General features: G+C 41.9%; 1 long non-coding RNA gene across 2 annotated transcripts; it reads left to right on the top strand.

The window, feature by feature from the left end:
- Positions 1-1,922: 1,922 nt before the first annotated feature.
- Positions 1,923-19,161, top strand: LOC308591304. Of its 2 annotated transcripts, none has more exons than XR_014010100.1 (2): positions 1,923-2,138; positions 17,873-19,161. It is a non-coding gene; the product is annotated as an uncharacterized lncRNA (long non-coding RNA). The 2 variants fall into 2 exon arrangements; XR_014010101.1 differs by having other exon boundaries at positions 18,686-19,161.
- Positions 19,162-23,064: the final 3,903 nt, after the last annotated feature.

Raw genomic sequence — 23,064 nt, forward strand, 5'->3', positions numbered from 1 at the left:
AGAGGCTCAGTGGTTTACACCACAGCGCCACCCACATCCCTAGGGGCCCATGCATCTCTAATACACTGAGGTCAGAAGAATAGATTACAGTGGTACCTCGGGTTACATACGCTTCAGGTTACATACGCTTCAGGTTACAGACTCTGCTAACCCAGGAATAATGCTTCAGGTTAAGAACTTTGCTTCAGGATGAGAACAGAAATCGGGTTCCGGCAGCGCGGCAGCAGCGGGAGGCCCCATTAGCTAAAGTGGTGCTTCAGGTTAAGAACAGTTTCAGGTTAGGAACGGGCCTCTGGAACAAATTAAGTACTTAACCTGAGGTACCACTGTATTAGCTGAAGGAAATTTTGCAAACGGTGGCAATCTACTCAGAGCACGTGACTGAGCATAAAGAGTACAGAGACTCATTAACATCATTAGTTTTAGCAGAAGATGATTCTGGTAAAGGATTTTGCACTCTGAGGTACAAATCTCAGTGTTTATATTATATAACATTACAGTAAAATGGCTTCCTATAGATGGGCCACAGTGAATTCATTTAGCAGTTTCTAAAATACTATTGCATGCTTCAAAGATTAACAACATATTATGATTTTTGAAAAAAACACTCTTTCATATTAGCTGCAGCAATTCTCCTGTGTTATAAAAGACTTAATAAAAAAATACTCTGGATTTTTTTGCCTTGTAAAATGAAAGAGTATAAGGCAATTAGCTGCTATCTATGGAAGGCTTTGAAATCATTTGCTCGACATACCATTCAAGTTACAATTTAGATTAGCAGGTTGTAAGTGATCATCTTATCCTGAAACATCTAGTGAAGAATGCACACTTTAATGGCTAAGACTGAGGTATAAAAATACAGCTATCAAAGCAGCTTCTCCCCACCACCCCCGCCCCACCCCCTGAGCACTGAAACTTTTTTTACTTACCACTGATGTGCCAATTGTTTTATGCTCAAGGAAACAAGCAATGGCGAAATGAAAGAATTATCTGCCTGCCTTGTGCATTGCAGCTGCCTTGGAAGCCAGAGGGCAAAGGCGTTTATATATGAGATAAGCTCATTCAGTAGAACAAATTAATGCTGGATTGTGAATTAAATGGCATGTCTTCGGACAGCTAATTAGCTTTGTGCTGCTCAATTAAGCTTTGAAAGGACATGTTGTGTTTCTTGATGGAAAGGGAAACATTTCAAGGCTGTTTCAAATTCTCAGTGTTTTTCCTCTTTGGAAAAAGCAGGAGGGGAATATACCCAGAAACATCTTACAGAAAAACAGATCTTGCAGCATTAGCTCCTGTTTGCTATAATCTAAACTACAAAGGTTCTGTAAGCCAGAAAGCAAAAAAGGGAAAGTCTACTTAGTCACAAATACTTCTATAAAACTTTGATCTCGGGCCAAAGCATTTAAGACATGGAAAGCAGAGAAGCAGGAGTCCTAATTTCGTAACATTTGTGACATTATATTCTCATCATAGAAATAGCAGGCCTGATCCTACAAACCTACAGCAATCTCAGGGCACACAAGCCGGTTATAGGATGAAGATTTTCTCTCTAGCTTTTGATGTGCCGCTCTAACTGGATGGAGTTACTTATGCTTCCCAGCGCAGCTCAAGGGCGCTACACGAAAGGTGGAAATATTTCCACATTTGGTTTTCTTGAGCAAGATTGCAAAGGGCAAGATTGAGACTTGATAACTAAATGTTGTAAACAAACTCAATCCATCAAGAAACTCCAGAGGAACACAAAGTGATAGACAAGGGGTGGGAGGGACTTATTCACACAATGGCTCACCGAAAGCCAATGGAAGTGATTGTCCTTTTCACTGATTCATTTACCACAAGCTGCTGTTGTGCACCCCCACCAAACACGCTCTTCAGAACAGGCTGAATGGTGTGCGCAGCCACTCATAACAAATTAGTCAGATGATCTCTTGGCTGTAACCACTGGAAGAAGATCTAAGCAGCTGACATGAGACGCATAGTCATGCATCCCCACAATCTCGACTAAACTTGGTTCAAAATATGTTACAACCTGCATTTACTAGAAGGAACAGGAGATGAGTAGCATACGCGGATCCATAACTATACAGCAGGGCTTTTTCAGGGGGAACTCGACGGAACTCAGTTCTGGCACCTCTCAGGTGAGTTCCAGCATCTCTCAGGTGGGTGCCATTGCCATTCTAAGATAAAGAGAGAGGCATTCATGGTGAGTTCCTGCACCTATTTTTATAGGAAAACAGCACTGCTATGCAGGTATATAGGTGTATATATTCTGTGTATTTTAATAATTTAATGCATCAGCTATAGAAGTCTGATTACACACACACACACACACACACACACACACACACACACACACACACACAACTTTCATCACATGGTGTGATCCATGGAAATCATGGGGAAATTACAATGCAAAATTACCACCGTTTTCTAGCAGGGTTGCAAATGTAGCTTTAATGAAAGCAATTAACACAGAAATGGACACTAAATTTCTGTTAGAATCCACTAGATTTCCAGAAGTGGCTTTTATAGTGTGTGAAAGGTCACAAAAAGCACATAAATTTATCAGGTAAGCAAATATGGGGGAAATGGTATAAAGTGCTGTCTCAATGCAGCCAAAGACATTTAATCCACATTCACTATGTCTTTGGATGGATTGGACTCTCTTTCCACGGAGGTTTGTAAGCAAAAGTTGGATGGCCATCTGTCATGGATGCTTTTGCTAATGCATTGTACTGGGTTGGAGTATAAGACTCTTGGGGTCTCTTCCAGCTCTACAATTCTATCATTCTATGATTGATTTAAAGTATTTCTTAACTGCCGGTTCACAAAAGATGCCAGGGAGGGTGTCCAAAAGTGTGAATAAACAGTAATCCATGCCCAACATGGAAATGCAGTTTGAAAACCAACAAAGAAATGTAATAAAATACAATAACAGGCAAGCAAATAAAAGCCCTGAAAAACAAAAGCAAACAAAAAAGCTGCATCGGGAAAATAAAAAATAATTGAATATCTTAAATACCTATATCTAAAATGCTTAAATGCCTTTGCAAATTGAAAAGTCTTCATCTGGTGTGGAAAAGCTTGTAATGTTGAAGCCAAGCATGCCTCCTTAGGGATTTGTAAACTGTCCCTGCTGCACCAGTATTCATGGGTATCAGCTCTAGCTGGACTATATTGGTTCCACTAATTTCTTAGTTCAGTTTTATTGCTGAGTAATTTGCTGCAGCTCAGGGTGGTGGGGGACCATCAACAAAAGAGCTTAATGCCTTGAAATGAAATCAAGATAGCCATACTGAGAATATAAACAACCACTTAATCTAGGAAATCAGCAAGCGGGCAGCCTTATACTAAAGCACCGTGGTAATGATGATTCAATTCTTTTGACTGCTGTTGCAAAAATGGCCACAGCCGCAAGAGGGAGGTATGAGCAAACTAGAAGGTTTGAAGACAATACAATAAATCTTCAGGGGCAGAGAAAAGCCCTGGGGGTGAAACCCTCCAAAACAGCCAAATGAGGACTGTACATGCCCAGTGTCAACAGACCCCAGCCTACCCTGGCATTAAGAACTCCTGGAGAGTCCCTGCTCCAAGTACTGCTTTAGTGAAGATACACAAGGAGAGGGTGTTTCCCATGGTGCCAACTAGACTTTGGAATGCCCTCCTTCAGCGCTGACATTACAAGCTTCTTGGCACCTGCAAAGCCCCTCCTATTTGCATTTGGATTGTAAATGCATTTCTTAAACGGTGTTTCCTTCTGTTTCTGTTTTGCCTTTTTGTATTTTGCTATGTTTACTTGCTGGTTTTAAACAGTAGCTTTAGGTTGTGCGTATTTTATTCACATTTTTGTACACCATCCTAGCATCTTTTGATGGAGGGTGGTAAATAAATGTTTAAATAAATGCTCACTTGACTATTGGGGGAAAGCCTGAAAGCTAGTTGAAGGGGGAATGGAATGGTAACCACCTCATTGTATGAATAGTTCACAACTCTGTGAGAGAGAGAGAGAGAGAGAGAGAGAGAGAGAGAGAGAGAGAGAGAGAGAGAGAGAAGTGAAAGCCTCCCATGGAAATCAGCTGGAATCTGGCATCCAATTTCCCAAATTCCCCAATAATTGCAGGGAGGGGGAACAAAACAAAACAGTGGGCTGGGGACCACCAGTGGGCCTCAGTGCACTTTCAGGTGGACCTCAGTGCCAAAACCTGCCCAGTACCCACTCACTTACCAATGCCTACTCCTGGCCATGCTATACCAATGCTATACTCCTGGCAGCATCAGAATCTGCCCTCATGCTGAGTAAGGGACACTGGGAGGAAAACAGTTGGGTGGAGGAAGGGAGGTCTTCCTCCTCTGAGGTAAAAGAGCCATGGGACCTATTAAGATTAATGGACCTGACTAACTTAATTAAATACATTAATTTTCATTGGTTTGCCCTAAGTTGGGGTAGGACTGGATAAATCCCATGGAAAGGGACTTGGGTCCTGGAGGCTTTAGATTACTGAATACTGTCCAACAGCGGTGGGATGGAGCAGAAGGGCTTCTCTTGGCTCTTCTTTCAAGGTGAACAATCTATGAAAGTCACTCACCAAGGTTCTTCTTGTTTGAATCTTGCATACAGGGTGAATCAAAGCTACCACCTCTGCCTTGGAGATGTTCCTGCATTGTGAAGGAAATATGTGCTTGCATTATTCTGAGGCTGCAGGGGAAGGAATCTCCCAAATATGCCGTGTTTTGAATGTTACTTCGCTTTATTCAGTGGCTTTAATAAAAAAGGGTCTCAAGCTTCAGAAAATAAAGGTCTCATATCACTACTGCATTACAGCTTCCTAACATGTGGCTATGATAAGCCATCAAGCTACACAGGGGCAAAAAAGAGAGAGACTTGGATTTGCAAATGAATAAAGAGCTGAGGAGAATAATATAGACTTCAATCTCCATTTGTAACAATACCGTTGAATTTTTAAAATTATGAGCAGATGATTCATAATACCATGAAAGCTTAACCATTTTCAGAAGACATGGTCAGTGTATACAAAAGGATTGGTTTTACCTAATGGTAATTTCCAAGGATAAATGCCTACCAGGGAAACAACGGATGACATATTAATTATAGCCCACATACATCAAATACCTAATATGCCATTCTTTAAACTCTTTTATCTATATGGCCATCCAGAAAACTTGCAACTCACTTGTCAGCAGCAAAATTCATCCCTGCAGAAAGCTGAGGAGCAAGTTCAGTTTAGGAGACACAGAAAATAAATCCAGCCACCAGATAAGGCAATTTGAGAGAAGAAAACAATTGAGGCATTGTCTCCAAGGAAGTTTCCTAGCTGCAAAGAGCCACCCGCTCCAATTTTGCTAGGGAGCATAAATATACAGAAGCCGTTTTTCACAGTTAGGGCTTCTCCACATTTGAGCATAAATAAGTTCAGAATAACCTACTCCCATCTAAGCATATGTATGGTTGCAGCCTAATTATTAAAAATAGCACAAAGACTTGCAAATGTCGCTCAGCAGTGTTCCCTGCCAATATTCATGGCTTAAATCAGGTGTGAGGAACCTTTTGACCTCCAGATACAGTGGTGCCTCGCAAGACGAAAAGAATCCGTTCTGTGATTCTCTTCGTCTAGCGGTTTTTTCGTCTTGCGAAGCAAGCCCATTGACGGATTAGCGGATTAGCGCTATTAGCGGCTTTTAGCGGCTTTTAGCGGCTTATCTGCTGATCGGATCAGCTGATAAGTGGCTTAGCGGCTTAGAAAAGGGGGGGAGGGAAAAAAACCAGCAGGAACTCACAAGACATTGTCGTCTTGCGAAGCAAGCCCATAGGAAATTCATTTTGCGAAGCACCTCCAAAACGGAAAACTCTTTCGTCTAGCGAGTTTTCCGTCTTGCGAGGCATTCGTCTTGCGGGGCGCCACTGTATTGCTGAACTGCCACTCCCACCATCCCTGGCCATTGGCCATGCTTGCTGTGGTTGATGGTGGTTGTAGTTCAACAACAACTGGAAAGCCAAAAGTTCCACATCCCTGGCTTAAGTGAAAACAGCATCTGCTTTACTCACAGAAACGTAGCTCGCTCTATACAAAATGAAAAACATCACCATACAGAAATAAACCAGAAACAGCAATTGCTTTGCAGAAGCTGCTATAAGTTATCACCCATAAATAGACAAGAGCGAAGCCAGCTATAAGTGTCCATGGATCTTTTCTCAATCAAGGCTTGTTTCAATGGTTGTTGTTGTTTAGTTGTTTAGTCGTGTCCGACTCTTCGTGACCCCATGGACCAGAGCACACCAGGCACTCCTGTCTTCCACTGCCTCCCGCAGTTTGGTCAAACTCATGGATAGGTTTGATCTTCTTGCAGTCCATGGGACTCTCAAGAGTCTCCTCCAGCACCATAATTCAAATGTTTTAATGGTAGCAAGTCCCAAAATGTTTGGTAGGATTTCGGCTCCAAATGCTCACATCCACCATTATCGAGATGGCACCACCACTTAACTTCATGGGCCAAATCTGCTTAGTTCTTCCCAGGTGCTAATAAAACAAAATTATGTGTCATCCTTCCTCAGGGGTTCCAGGGTTAGTCTTGTGTTTGTTAACAGGCTTTTCAGGGAATCAGCACCAAGATAGCTCCACTTTCTGTTTCCTGAGTGAGCAGCCTTGGCTGCAGCAGCCATGCACATGCAGCAGCCTGTGCTTTTGCAAGATATTAGAAAGTAGGGAAGAGGCAGTAATGTATGATCTGCTGAAATCTGCAAACAAACTGTGGTTGCTTTCTTTTTTCTTTTAGCGGGTTTGGAGGCAGCATGTTGCTGGAAATTACAAGTGGGAAGAGCATCATTGTACTCAGGTCCTGTTGTGGGCTTCCCATAGGCATCTTGCTGGCCACTGTGAGAACAGGATGCCTGGACTAGATGGGCCTTTATGATCCAGCAGGGGTTTTCTTCTGTTCTTACAAGCTAATTTTCACTAATTATCATTTCAAAATAATGTTTTAATGTTGTTTAATGTTGTTTTTCATTTCCATCCACCACAGGATATTTCTGACTACTGAATATTTGCCTGTCTGCTTTGGGCTGGAGTTGAATTGCAGCTGTTTCTTATTTTGTGGGTTCCACAATAATTTTACTGTAAAGTTTTCCAAAGTGAGTTTGTCATGGTGAGCCTTCTTACAATCTTTTCCTGCAATGGAACCCTGCCTGCCATGAAAATGCAGCAATCCAGGGCCAGGGAAACCGACCCAGACACCAATTTGTCTTTTGCACGAATTGGCCCCATAAGATTAAAGAGGGCAAGGAAAGACACAAAACATCCTTGACTTCATCATCTCATCCAAAGCCATTGCTTCGTCATTAAGAGTAATGATACTTTCACATCCTTGAAGCGGGCTTTATAGAGCTGATATAATAAATTAGCTGCTTTGTACAGCACTCTCTCGAATGACTTGACCTAATTTAATGGCCTTTTAAACTAATCACCCAGAAGGATTATACAAGAAACACATGTAGATCTACGCAAAATGTGGACAAAAAGTGTAGACCTGTCAAGGGAGGGGGAAATCTGTTTATGTATTATACTCCTGCGTGTCCCTCCACTCCTCTCTATCCCATCCCCTTCTGTTACTTCAAAGCTGGATTTTCAGATTCATAAAAAGGTAAATGTACCCCTGCCTGTACGGCCAGTCGTGTCCGACTCTAGGGTTGCGCGCTCATCTCGCTCAAGAGGCCAGGAGCCAGCGCTGTCCGGAGACACTTCCGGGTCACGTGGCCAGCGTGACTAAGCGGCATCTGGCGAGCTGGCGCCGCACACGGAAACGCCATTTACCTTCCCGCTATAAAGCGGTACCTATTTATCTACTTGCACTTACGGGTGCTTTCGAACTGCTAGGTGGGCAGGAGTTGGGGCCAAACAACGGGAGCTCACCCCGCCGCGGGGATTCGAACCACTGACCTTGCGATCAGCAAGTCCTAGGCACTGAGGTTTTACCCACAGCGCGACCCACGGGAAGGTAAAGTGTGATTCATATACATGCTTTATTTCCTATACATACAGTTTATAGCCACAGTGCCACCCGCGGGAAGGTAAATTCATATACATGCTTTATTTCCTATACATACAGTTTATTTCCTATGAGTGCTTTTTTTGTGTTGTGTTCACATACCCTCCAACATTTATCCGATGAAAATAGGGACCTAAGGAAAAGCGAGACATTCCAGGATCAAATCAGAAACCAGGAGGGCTTCTGTAAATTTAAGACTGTCCCTGGAAAATAGTGACACTTGGATTAGACAGAGTGAAACAGTAGGTGCTGGGGGTCAGCAGCAGCCTCCAGCTGTTCCTCCATTCCCTTCTGTTGCTGACATATGACCTAATCTGGCCTGTTGCCTCAGGTGTGGTAGAGGGTGTTATGCCATCACCAGTGTTGATATAACATTCAACTGCCAAGCCACTCCTATTCTTTATGTGATGAAGGGAGGACACACCATCTCGTCCTTCATTTCAGGTGGCAAAATGTATTGGGCCAGCCTTGGCTGCGTTATTAGGGATTTCACACTTAAGTTTTCAGTTCAAATACAAAAATGTCACCTTTACCTTATCACAGATAGATACAGATCACACCTAAGATGTACCGATAATAAGCAAAAGCGATTGATGTCCTGCAAGCCGCACTAGGCCTCACTACACATGATCTGGGCATTCTGGAGTATCACAGGGTCAATGACATCATTGGTACATTTATTTCTTGGGTGCTTCAAAGTACTTATGGGAAAACTCTACATGTTCTCTTCATAACCATTGAGAAAGCACTTTATCTTGCTCCATTCATTTGAACGAAGCATCACACTTTGATGCCTTTGAACAGTTATAATTTTCCAGAGGCTGCAGTAGCTGCTTAAGCATTAACAGCAAGGCGCCATCAGGTAGTAAAATCAGAACATTAGATTTTAATTGAGTGAAGTCATTTACACAGAAATAACAAGAATCAAGGCAGAGATGGCAACAACACATTTTCATAAACCTTTAAACAGCTGGTGACACAACAGGAGTGATGGACACACAGCTTTCTCAACGCTTATAGTTTTCAGAGATTTCTATTGTATTTTAACTAAACAGAGCTACTACTATTTTTTTTCCTTATTTTCTGTTGTTTCAAACCTTGCCTTGTTTATTTATTAGATTAATTTATATTTTTCCTTTTCTCTAAGGAATTCCAGGAGGTCTTTGTGAGGATTATTCAACTTTAGTCTCACAACAGCTTGTGAGGTAGATTAGGCCCAAGCTCTTAGCGCCCAAGATCATTAGGTGAGTTACACAGCTAAATAGTTAATGTCTGTCCAGTTCAGGTGCAATACTTAATCCAGTATGGCACACTCAAATGTATCTGAAGAAGTGTGCATGCACACGAAAGCTCATACCAAGAACTAACTTAGTTGGTCTTTAAGGTGCTACTGGAAGGATTTTTTTTTATTTTGACTATGGCAGACCAACACGGCTACCTACCTGACACTCAAATGGGTGAGAGACAATCTTAGACTCTTAAGTCAGTGCCAGATAGCAAACCAGTTGTAATGTGAAACTCAGCCTATAATGGTTTTGCGCCTCTTCTTTTGACAGCTGTCTAGAGAGTCACTGTCAATCTGTGTAGTAGACCATTCTGAGACAGGTGGGCCAATGGTCTGTCTGTTTTCAACCTTGGGTCACAAGATGTTGCAACTCCTATCATTCCTAGCCAGCCTGGCTAGTGGTCAGGGATGATAGGAGTTGTAGTTCAAGAACATCTGGGGATCCAAGGTTGAGAAAGTCTGGCCTAAAGGATAAAACAGGTTCTTCCTATCCAAGATGTAGCCACTGTGAATTGAACAAAGGTCCTTAGTCTTTAAACAGTATCCCTTTGGTCTGCATTGGGGACTTTTCCTAAGACAATTTGGAGTGAGATGGTGGACTTAATGGGAAGTCTTATCTCCCACATTTGTGCAAGAAATCAATCTCTGTAGAATTATGGATGCAGAAAGAACCCAAAATATTCATTTGTCATATCTGCACATACTCTTATACGGGGCAGATTTTCTTCAAATGTAAGGGAGTTGTTCTGTTTCTGGTCTGCCAACAATAGCTAAACAACAACAGCATACAACTAGCTTTGATACAAGCAACTCTCTTTGTCTCTTATCATCTGTTTTGATTACAGAGAACTCAGTTTGTGTAATATACACCAGCAACAGAAACTGTTGTGTGCACATGTGCCAATCAAACATGGATTTGTGTCAGGCTTGTGCCATTTCAAGATGGCACTGCATGTGGAAGCTGGGTCCATGTCACACAGGAAGACTTAAGGCACTTGCACACCTCACATTCTAGGTGTTAGCACCATTATTTCATTGTACATCAAGCATCAAAGGAGGGAAGATGTATTAGCAGATGTGTTTGACAGCCCCATCATTGCAGGCACATCTTTAGGACATACAAATAAGACAACAACCTGTCTGGGCATCCTAAAGTGTCACCTGCTCTTTATGCTGCCTCTCTTCATGCTTTCCTGATATTTCTGTATTACCAAGTGAGTAATGTGATGTCACATCAGATAAGGGATGTTACTAATGTATATAATGACTGAGAGAGGTGACAGTTAAGCACAGTTTGGAGCCAGCCTTCTTCACCCATGTATAGAAGTGGTCAGCAAATGTAAAGCACATAATTCATAGGAATACCTTCTAATTTTCCCAGCAGGCAAGTCAGAAAGAAAATGGTACTATTTAGTTGTTACTATTACAAAAAAGAGGGACCTTATCATGATTTGAATGATTTATATTGTCTAAGTTGTTGTTGTTGTTGTTGTTTAGTCGTTTAGTCGTGTCTGACTCTTCATGACCCCATGGACCAGAGCACACCAGGCCCTCCTGTCTTCCACTGCCTCCCGCAGTTTGGTCAAACTCATGTTAGTAGCTTCAAGAACACTATAGTATATTGTAGTATATTGTCTATACTACAATGCAAAAGGAGTTATTCAGTACCACCCTTGAACAATGGCAAGGAAAAATCATGTGTCTTTGGGAACATGAATCAAATGTATTATATGTTCTCCCTCCCATTTTATTCTCCAAAAACATCTGCAAAGTGGGTTGGCCTAGGCACCCAAGTTCAGCTTCCAGGCCAAGTGATGATTATGAACCTGAGTTTGCATCTAGTTGAACCCTCTAACTACCACAGTTGCTAAAACTGGGCCCACCAGATGTTACTGAACTTTAACTCCCATCATTCTCCATTCCCCTCATAGAGATACAATTTGCAGAGCACCACACACACACACAGAGAGAGAGAGAGAGAGAGAGAGAGAGAGAGAGAGAGAGAGAGAGAATCAGAAGGAAGGCAGGAAATCTGTCTCAGTATAAATCCCCTCAGAAACATAACATGCCACAGAGTTTTTACATCAGGGAATAAAATAAAATGTTCTGTGGTGGGGGAACACCCACAACAATCTGACAGAAATCAGATTGATTTCTGAGTAAGGTGTTGCTATAATATTTCAAATGCAATTTGGTATCAAGCAACACCCACTTAGTGTAGCATAAAAATACTCCAAATGCACTAGCAAGCTAGAAATAATCAATCTTCTTCACAACTGTTAATGGTTCAACAAACCCAAAAGAAAATGTTGGCACTATCTCCTATTTGCCAACAACCAGTTTTCCTGTTTTATAGGAAACTACCGTAACTACTGATAGCAAGCCTGCTGTCCATGTGCCCTTCATCAGCATGGGTTACATATGGATTTGACAACTTCATAATAAGAGAAAAGCCCATATTACAAAAAGAAATTGTCTCCCAACTTTATTCATGTGCTTAAAAAATGCTACAGCGTGGGGGAAATGCAAGATTTCCAGGAATTCCCAAACTATCTTCAGGTGTTCATGTTAAGTAAACATGTGAGGACAGCAGCTGGGTGACCATGCAAATTTAGACCTCCATTTCTGATTCAGTTGTCCTCCAAAAATTGGAAGGCAAACTTCTGAAGATGAGATCTTCTAATACTCATGGAGGCTCCCAGCACATTTTAGAAAACCTAGGAGGCTTCCTGCTTCAGAAGTTCACCCTCCAACTCAGAGAAGGGGATACAAATAATGATGGAAAGGAGCCAGTGTTCTCATCCCTAGTGGTCCCCACTTCACATGTTTACTTAAGATGTCTGCCCTCCAACTCTGAGAGGGTGACTGGAGACGAGCTAGTAGTAAGGGAAGGAACACATTTGCCCCCTCAAAAATATAACACCTGAAGAAAGTTCCTCATAACACAATTTCAACATCACCTCTTTTTGACAGGAAGGCACTGTATAAACAGGGTTTCAGAAGGATAAAACAATAACCCTTCACAATCCCTTTTAAACGAATGAACACCAAAGGGTCAATGGTACCTAACTGCCAAGGGAAGCCAGTGCCATACCCAGAGAACAACACTTTCAGACCCACCCACCCCACCCCCGCTAGGTCCCCACAATGGGTTTGGGAGCAAAGGATGTGATAACATTGCACCCTCTCCTTTTCAATTCTGAGACCATTGCAGAAACTTGCCTTTGGCTCAAACGTGGCATGCCAAATCCAAAGAGCTCTGCCTCTCACGATTAGTTTGGTGTGTGAGAGAAAGCTAACTTCGCCCTGCCCACAAAAAAAGAGATCCAAAATCCGTACCGTTTGGGCTTTTACCAGGTTGCTTCTTGCTTACCTTCATCTAGCAAACTTCAAGCCCTGATCAGTGTCAGAGCACCTGTGTGCACTGTTTTCTGCTGTCATTGTGTCCCCACCCCTTTTAGTGAGTGGGCATTACATAGTTGTTGGTTAATGAGAGTTTAGTGTCCCTTGCTGTTTGGAGGAAAAAGTAGAGAGAGACTGTACTGTTGATGAAGGCCCTCTCCTCCGCCGCCTCCTCCTCCACCACCATCTCTACCACATTTTCCACCTGTGTATGCTGTGTGGAGGGGGAATTGGAAGTCTTTTGGAAATGCAGGACACTGTGCCTTTCAAACATGGAGTATATATTTCACAAAAAGCACATGCTCATTTAACCAGATAGGGTGCTTGGTATTAGCACTGCTGCCTGCTTCAGAAGCTAAGATTGCACTTCTATGAGATTCCTCTGTTCCTCTTCATGAGATGAATATGTAGCCCACTTGCTCATTTTGAGGACAATCTATTATTTCTGCAATTGGCAGTGACATTAATCCTGAAAAAAGTACTACCTTGAGTAAATAATGATCAAATGATAGACTAGGAAACTGTTTGCTGTGCTCAGCATTTCTGTAAAATAATGAAAATTGCTCAGCTAAACCATACAGCTATTAAAACAAATTCGCAGTTGATTATGGTCAAGAAGAATATACTTTGCAAAGCCTGAGTGCTGCAGCTCTGACAAATGTATAATACTTTGGAAGTTCAGAGTGTTGCTGCCATATTGATCCCAAAGGAGCTAATACACATAACTAGTACTGCTGATGTATTTCATTGGACGTATCTATGAATGTAGGGAGAAAATAATACATTTTCGTAGAACACAGACATCAAGCTGATGATGAAGCTGAACAGCAAATTGATGTCTTGCGTCAGGAGTAGCCATTGTGGGGCTTTAAAGATGTTGCTGAACTACACCTCCCATCGATCCCAGCCAGCACAGTCAGCCATGATGGGAGTTGCAGTCCAAATATATCTAGAGTTCCATAGGTTCCTCACTCTTGAATTAGACGGATGTGATTGACCTGAGGTCTATCAAAACCTGAAGTGTTTCTCCCCAGAAGGTTTCACAGGACAAAAAATACGGTCATACCTCGGGTTGAATATGCTTCATGTTGAGCGTGTTCGAGTTGCGCTCCGCGGCAACCTGGAAGTAACAGAGCGCATTACTTTCGGGTTTCGCAGCTCATGCATGCGCAGATGCTCAAAATGACATCACTTGCATGCACAGAAGCAGCGAAAAGCAATGCGCACATGTGCAGATGTGCTGTCACTAATAATGTTTGCTTCTGGATGCGAACGGGGTTCCGAAACGGATCCCGTTCACATCCCGAGGTACCACTGTAATGGCGTTCCAAATTAACACACATTATTATTATTATTAATCCCCAAACCTGCCAGATTTCATTGTTTGAATTACAGGTGGATATTAGGCATCTGATATATTCTTTTGTGGGCTTTGTTTTATTCCCCCCACCCCTTTTATTACTTAATGAAGATGAGCGGCATTCAAACCAAATTCTTTCTTCCTTTGTGGGAAAATGTTAATGGGAATATGTCCCTTGAATAAAATTATAGTGATGCCCCCACACCATGTTTTACTTGCAAGCTGCAAGGAATGGATAGATTGAATTTTCCATGATGTAGAACTGGTTTCGAATATTGAATTAACCATGCTGCAAATGCTGCCCCGGGCCGTGAAGCATCTCCTCGTGATTTATGGAATTGTTCAAAGGGCCTGCAAGCGCTGGGCAAGCCTCCAGTTTTCAAACAGGAGGGAATAAGAGAAAGGGGAAAGGGGGGAGAAGGAAGGAGGCCTTGAGCCAATAAGTTTCAGCAACATTTACAAAATGAGACACGGGTGATTGGACTACCACAAAGTGATCCCTCCCCCAGTGTGCTGTGAAGCAATGGTAGAACCAAGATGGATAGGGGCCCTGCTTATTCCTAATAGCTGGAGTCAATTGACCGCCAAAGCATCTTTTGGCTGAAATCTGAAATACTTTTACTAGGGAGTAAGTCCTAAGGAAAATAGTATGGCACATTCCTGAATAGGATTGTACTGCATATTCTTTAGATATTCTGGATCTCTTTCTGAGGCTGCATTCAGACGAGGGGTGGTGTTATTGCATTAGTTATAAATGTTAGTGCTTCTGTCCTGATGGAACTATGCCATTTTGATTGCTATAACCACTATGCCGTACTAAATTTTAAACAGTGGACAAAAACTACCCCAAATTTCATCATGTTAGTGGTGGCATGATCATGAAAATTGTGGAGAAATTGCAACCCAGAACTTCCATGATTTCCACAGTTAACGCAAATGGATTCTTTTATGGAAAAACATGAGCACTAAACGTCTGCTAGATTCCATTAGATTTCCAGAATGGCTTTCATGTCATGTGAAAAGTCATATAAAATGCAAAAATTGACAGGTAAGGAAACATTGAGAAGATGGGTGGAAGGGTCATCTGAATGCAGCCTAAGTATGGAAATGTCTTATAGCTGCATCTTCTCAGAATTTTGCAGTGCAGTTCTCAAGACAAGCAATGTGTAACACAGAGAGAGACCCTGCATATTTTAGGGTGCAGATATTCATGAAAATAACATATTAAAATGCATTACATTAGGGAAAATTGCTTTGCAAAAAGTGTATTCAGTAAAAATGCATACAATGTGTATATTAGGGTAAATTCACACTAAAATACAAATGAATTTTCATAAAAGCTTTGGAAAACTGAATTTGAAAAATGAGAAACTGAGAGAAACCAAAATTGTCACGTTAGCCCATATTTAGTCAAGGCATATGAAATACCTTTCTGAAGCTGTACCCCAGTCATGGAAGTTCCTCTCCTCTCTCTCTCTCTCTCTCTCTCTCTCTCTCTCTCTCTCTCTCTCTCCTTACCTTCACTGCCAAGTCTAGATAATTTTCTTCATGTGAGCTTTTCTTTCTTTACAGTGCTATTTTTCTAGAAAAAGAGGTGCTGGAACTCACCATGATCTGCTCCCTTGTTCTCTTATAATGCTAATGGCATTATAAGAGAGAGGTTCCATAACTGAGTTCCAGTGAGTTTGGGCAGAAAAAAATCCCTGATTCTTTGGCTGTTGTTAGCCACTTTGAGTGCTCTTCTGGTAAGCTGGAAGTTGGGATATAAATTGTTCTAATAAATAAAACTTATTTTAAATAGCCTCTGAAATGAAGGGTAGCTCATATGGAGATCTCTATCTATTGTTGGCTCCTAAATCCCATTAGCTTCAACCAGCAAGGCCATTGGTTAGGGGTGATAAGAAGTGTAAAGTAAAAAAAAAAGGTAAAGGACCCCTGGACGGTTAAGTCCAGTCAAAGGCGACTATGAGGTTGCTGCGCTCATCTCATTTTCAGGCCGAGGGAGCCAGCGTTTGTCCACAGACAGCTTTCCAGGTCATGTGGCCAGCATGACTAAACCGCTTTTGGTGCAACGGGACACCGGGACAGAAGCCAGGGTGCACAGAAACGTTGTTTACCTTCCTGCCACAGCGGTACCTAGTTATCCACTTGCACTGACGTGCTTTTGAACTGCTAGGTTGGCAGAAGCTGGGGCAGAGCAACAGGAGCTCACCCCATCACACGGATTCGAAACGCCAACCCTCTGATCAGCAAGCTTTAGAGGCTCAGTGGTTTAGACCACAGCGCCAACCGCATCTCAGTAAGAACTGTAGACCAACATTATCTAGAGGGCCAATCCTGCTCTAAACATATCAGTTTATCTTATTCTGGTTTCAATTATGATTATTATGATGGTTCTATATTATTTTATTTTAAATATCTAGAAGCTCTGCCCCAACCTCAGGACATTTTTCAAAGCTGTCCCCTCCGAATAGTAATAAGAATATCAGGGCAGGTGGCTCTAGTTCCCTGTCTTTCTCCAGCTGGCACACACACAAAAACTGCTTCCAAGAATAGTAAGACATCAGGCTCTCAGTCTGGAGTTGGCATTGCAAGTAGGAAGATCTGTCTGCTTGGCAAATATATTTTAAGATTAAATCTTTATATTTTTATTATTTCCCCAAGCTTTCAGCAGCACAGAAATGTTATAGCTCATATCTTTTAAGAGCTGACATGCTGCAAAGCATTTATAGCTGCCATTCTTTCTGTGACATGCCATACAACTGACCCCAGAGCTGACAAGCTGCAGGGAATTTGAACTTTGCAGATTTACTGTCTGAAGTTGCTTGAACCACACCTCTCAAATAGGGATGGACGGACCTGTTGAAATCTGGTCCATCTCAGTTCTAGACAGGGATGGGACTAAGTCTGTACCAGACTGTTCCTGTGTAGATGTTAAAGGGGAAATCCTTAACAATCCACACAGAAATGTGTAGTTTTTTAAAATAAAATATATAAATAAAAGTTGTGATAATTGAAAGGCAATCCAATAAAAGGTGTGTGAAACCATTTCGGGAAAGGATTAATTCAAGAGCAAGGTTGGTGGTACACCTTGCCACTGCTGTGAGGACAAGCATTACAGCTCCCACCATCCCTGACTATTGGTTCTGGGGGTTGGGACTGTTGGAAACTGGCCCATCAACATCTGGAAGACACCACCTTGGCCACTCTTGCATAATGCAATTAAAATGGGTATATACTAAATGTTGTATGGAGCCAGAGTTAAATCCTGTGTGGAACTGCAGCTCGTATGTCATAGCCATACCTCAGCAACACAAAATGGCTTTAGTGTGGAAAGAGTTTGTGTAATCTGTTATTCTGTTGCAGACCATTTAAGTATTTGCTTCAAGGTCTATTACTGATTCAAAAAGTACAAATTCAGTAAGGTCATTTCTAAATGAGAACTGACTCAAATTTCTCCCCTATCCATCGTTGGGCCAGGTAGTGTCACAATCTTGGAATAATCAGGTCACAGTTAAGTGTTCTTAGATCTCCCTGGTTGCAAAGGAAAAGTAAGGTGCATGCTTGGATTTCTCCCACTGAAGTGCTTAACCTTGGCTGAATTGCATCTCTTATTACTAAAATGAAGACAGTTAAGCAGTAAGAAGCGACATAGTAAAATATCACAGCAGCAATAAACCACAACAAGCAACATATTTCTTGCCGCCAATTAAAGCAAAAGGAATGAGACACAGTGGATTATGTGTACTAAATATTTATTGCAGGGCCTTGTCAAATTGGAGCTCTTCTTTACACAAGGTGAGTGTTTTCTTCCCCCGTCTTCTTGCCAAATTAATTCACACAGCAAAGAACTAACAGAATTACATCCCCATTAATGCCTGTTGCAGCACTCAGTAGGCCTGCTTCTCCCATGCAAGAAATTATCCTTGCCTGTGGATAATTCCATATCCACAGTGATTACTTACTTATTTTAATCGCAAATGTGCATACGCTATATAAAGTTCAGTGACCTGACATTACTGGAGTCATCTATCATATAACAGAAGATTACTAAAGTGTATGTGCCAAGCGTTGCACGGTTTCACTTAAATGCTTAATGTCCTTGAAGAGAATCTGTAACTCCTGTGAAAAGGAGATTATACAGGCATTTTTACACATAGCAGTTCAATCCCCTGGGTCTGCTGTGGCCACAGCACCGACTTAGTTAAAAGTGACAATTACATACTCAATAAACTTTCTGCATGAATACCTAGTGGCAGGAGAAAATGAAAGCTTGATGGTGAAACTGGAGCAGCAAAAGAAGCAAAAGATCCCAAGGATGTGTACCAATTGTGAGAAGCAAAGAGCACTATGGGTTAGAACCAGACTTTGCCTTCTGTGCATAGGTGGGCTGCTTCCATCTACAGAAGGTTCCTGACTGAGTAGAAGGTTCCACTAGGAGAAGCAGGGAGGACTGAGGCAGTATAAGGCAGCTCCTGCTGTTCAGGAGGAGCCCTGAAATATCCTTATTCTTGATGCAAACTCAGAAGATTTGTATCCCGACTCATTTGTGTATTTGTATGAAGATTGGTCTCTAGGTTTTCACCACTTCAACTTCTATCTTCTATGTATTAACACTACATACAAACAGAATGCCATAGAATGACAGAAATCAGATGAACTGAGAGAACAGCAAGGAAAGGTGTGTTGCTGCCGCCGCGAATGATAAGCCCTGCCCATCAAGGAAATCTTCGAGAATTCTTCTTCCTCCTGGAGAATATTCATTGAAATGGTTCCACCCAACCATTTTGGCATCCGCTAAAAGGGTGGAGGATTTTGAGAGGCTATTTCCAATTAACATGAAACTGCATCAAAGTTGCCGTGCATGCCCTACAGAGATTTTAAATATTTTACGTTGCATTGCATTTCTTTTTTTATTTTGTAAAGGGCTTTCTAGAATATTTCTTCTGTAATAATGTAAACGGTGTTATTTCCAAGTCAAAGCAATCTCTCTCTAGATGATTTCACACAGCTGTTGCTTGAAAATAAAATTTGTATAATTGAAGCAGTAAAAGCGTCCCCTGTTCCCTAATTCAGGCTAGAAGGAATAGGTTCAAAGCTATGACAGAAGATGAATTTCAGAAGGGAAGAAGGGGGGATTTTTTTAAAAAGTGCTAATGTTTCATACTTAAAATATTATGACTGAACTTTTCTCACTGTTTTAATGACACATTAAATAATCACACCAAACCATAGTTTAAAACCAAGCTAGGTTTTAATATGAACAGGCAGAGTGCTAGCAGGGGCAGAGGAAGGGGGCGGTGGGAGTGGTCCACCCTAGGTGTTACCACTGAGGTGGATGACAAAATGCCGGGCGGTACTCACTACGGGGCCTGCAGCACGGCTGAGCCACGCATCTCTCCTGGGAGTGACACGGTGGCTTGAGTGCTCACAGGCTCCGCGCTGCCCCAAACAGTTTGCCCGCTGCCTCCCCCTCAGCTGTAGGGCTGCTGAGTGGGAGGAGGTAGGCAGACTCTGGAGGCCCCGTGGAGCGTCCTGCCCCAGCTAGCCCTGCCCCTGGCTGGCCCTGCCCCATGGGTGGCTGGTCCTGCCCCGACAGGTGGGCAGCTGGCCCCAGGCACCCAATTGGCTTGCTCCGCTGCTGAGTGCTAGTTCATGTTTGCACATCCCTTCTCCTGCACTCCTGCTGCCAAACCACATTCAAAGCAAGCCATAATTTGGTTTCTTGAATAATTTGAACCCAGGCTTTTTGTTTGCTTCTCCCAAACAAATCCTGAGCAGTAGTAACCAAGATTTGTTCTTGGCTCACCGCCCATAGTTTGTATTGGGTAAACAGACCACTAGCCTAAATTCAGATGACATGATTCTGGCTAGTGTGGTGTAGTGGTTAATAGCGGTAGTCTTGTAATCTGGGGATCCGGGTTCGTGTCTCCGCTCCTCCACATGCAGCTGCTGGGTGACCTTGGGCCAGTCACACTTCTTTGAAGTCTCTCAGCCCCACTCACCTCACAGAGTGTTTGTTGGGGGGGAGGAGGGGAAAGGAGAATGTTAGCCGCTTTGAGACTCCTGAAGGTGAGTGAAAGGCGCGATATCAAATCCAAACTCTTCTTCTTCTTCTTCTAGTTTTGTCTGGAGTGCAGCAGGAGTCAGGAAGGGGTCTCCATGTTTTGTTTCAAACTATGGTTTACTATGATGGGCAAAGTGAGCCTTAGGCACCCGTGACACCTACCTACAAAGAATAAATACTACTGTCAGGCAGAACTTAGAGATGGCTTTCTATAAAAATTACTACCTGGAACCTAATTGGGAATTAGATGGCAAAAGTGGGGTGAAGGATGACTGCCCCCATAAATACTCCCTCTCCACCTTCGGTTTCTGAGCCTTAATCAAGCATATCCACATGACGATATATTTGGTACACCAGAGGCACTATAATATCTATTCTCTTAGAGGGAGAACTAATTCTTGGTGTTTGCAGGTGAAGAGTAATTTGACGGTTGGCAAGTCCTTGTGAAATCATGAAGCAACTTCTCCATAAATGTCTTAAAGCAGTTTTTCAAGTTACCTTAAAAAATGGCTTGGATTCTTTCTTTTCTTAAGCCCAACAAAACAGCCAATGTTCTTGAATGTATGTGTTTAAGGAGCAGCAAACTTCCTTAAAGCATGGGTTAGAAGATAAGAAAAAGAGTAAATCAGAACTGAAGCCTGCAATTATTACCTAAGATGCTTCTTCATGTGCCTCCTCCACAAGAATTCAGGAGGGTGGCAACCCAAGAAAAAGCCTTTTTTGTGGTGGCTCCCTGTATGTGGAAAGTTTGCCAGGTTCCTTCGTTACATATCTTAAAGCGCCAGGTGAAAATATTTCTCTTTTACCAGGCCTTTGGCTTGGGGTGATTAACATTCATGTCATTTTAAATGTGTTTGGGGGGGAGGGTTATTGGCTTGTCTTTGTTCTTGTTTTTATTATGTATGTATTTTCAGGTTGTGAATCGCCTTTGGATGTGCTTGCCATATTTCAAAAAGTAAAAACCAGGACACCCCAAAAGTTGTTGATTGATGTATGGCAGCCCTATCTTCGGAGGAAGGGTGATATACAAATTTAATAAATAAATATACTACAAGTGTAAGTGAAAAGGAAAAGTGGCAGCAAGTCATTTTAATGACAAATAGCTTTTTGCAAAAACTGTAAAAGTCATGCCACCAATTGCATTGACTTCCCTCTGGCAAAGGATATAACTGGCATTCCAGATTTTGCGCAAGGAAAAAAAATCAGCATTTTAAAAATATACAAGGATGTCATTCTCCAATCCTCTGTAATTTTTTTATTAGCCTTGAGTATCTTTGTAGTGACATCTAAATCAATTTGCCTCCATTAGAATTTGAAATTCATCTGTTCTCTAGGCTCTTAGCCTTTTCTTGCAGGGATGTAGCATTGTACCTTGCATTTCAATAGATGAATGCATATCGGATACAATTAAACATAATGGGGTCTGAAGATATCATGTATTTGAGTTAATCTGGATAGCTGTACAGTAAAAGGCTATTAGAGAATTAGAGAGGATGGACATGTTCAGAAGCTAAGATGGATTTTGTTTGAAAAAGACACCCATATATTAAGCCTATGGCATTGGTTAACAGCATGTCTGAAGGCAGAATTCTATCACTAAGTACCATGGGTAATAAAATAGATTTGAAAATAAGATCTTTATAATGCAAGAAAGTCTTGAATTTCATACACTTCTGATTTACAGCACTTTATTCCTTGGCTCTAATACTAGTAGATAATCCTCACTGCCACAACTGCTGGTGCTCCGTTCTTTGGAAAAGACACTTAGCTCCTGCTTTCAAGCTTGGCCATTATGGTAACAGGAAGTTGGCCTTTGGCCTGATCCAGTTTGACTTTTGTCTTATTTAAAAAAAAAAATTCCTGAACAATAAATGTATCACTATTGTGCAGGAGCTTTCACAAAGCATAAAGAATACAGAAAAGTAGATGGTACAGAACCATAAACATAATGGTTGCGTTCAGAGTTTCATAGAATAATAAAATCAGAGAGTTGGAAGGGAGTTCCCAAAATGCAGGAATATATATGGGGATTAGAACCTGCAACCTTGGCATTATCAGCACCATACACTAACCAGCTGAGCTATCAAGTCTGATCCCCTTCCACAGATAGAAAGCCCTGCTTCCATTCTCAGAAGAGATGGGAAGACATCTAGACATCCCACTGGAGGAAAGGGGGAGGTAATATTTCCCCTGCAGCTTCCCCACGCCAATACACAAACTGTTCCAGAGCAGCTTTTTTAGGGGCTGAATGGGGGGTGGAAAGCAACTGGAGGAAAAGATTGCCTTTTTTTCTTTCTTCCAATGGGAGAGTCCCAGGGGCACTGTTTCCGCAAGCTTGTCTGGATGCAAGGCAATAACCTTCTAACCGGGCATGTCTGCCATTATAAAAGCCCCACTGGAAATGGAATACTGCCTCATGCATACAAGTTTTCACATAAAACTTTGGTCATTTGAACGTTTCTAAGCAGAACAATGAAGCTACTGCCATACATGCATTGCATTAGAATCAAAGTCAAGCCTTCGTGGACTGGAAACAGCCTCTGTTCCCAAATTCCATCAAGTGCATAATTCAATCATGTAATTTCTCATTTTGTAATCAGTGTTTGGGAGCTTTATGTAGGTTGTTAAAATTGATGTTATTAGATTACTGTATTCTGTTCCTCACCTGTGGTGTTTTGGTTTTTAAACCCTCCTGCGTAGAACATTTATCTAAACTTTCTAAAAACACTTCTCTTAAAATAAAAAATGGCAACTTTACCGCAAAATGCTATTGATTGATGGCAAATACCACCTCATCTTCTCATGCTATGAGAAACATCCCAACTAATCCTTTTCAGAAGAATAATATATAGCAAAACGTGTAGAAGGGATTATCCTCTGGTCAGTCAG

The sequence above is a fragment of the Podarcis bocagei genome (genome assembly GCF_964188305.1).
Source record: "Podarcis bocagei genome assembly, chromosome: 1".
In the NCBI taxonomy this organism is placed as follows: Eukaryota; Metazoa; Chordata; class Lepidosauria; order Squamata; family Lacertidae; genus Podarcis; species Podarcis bocagei.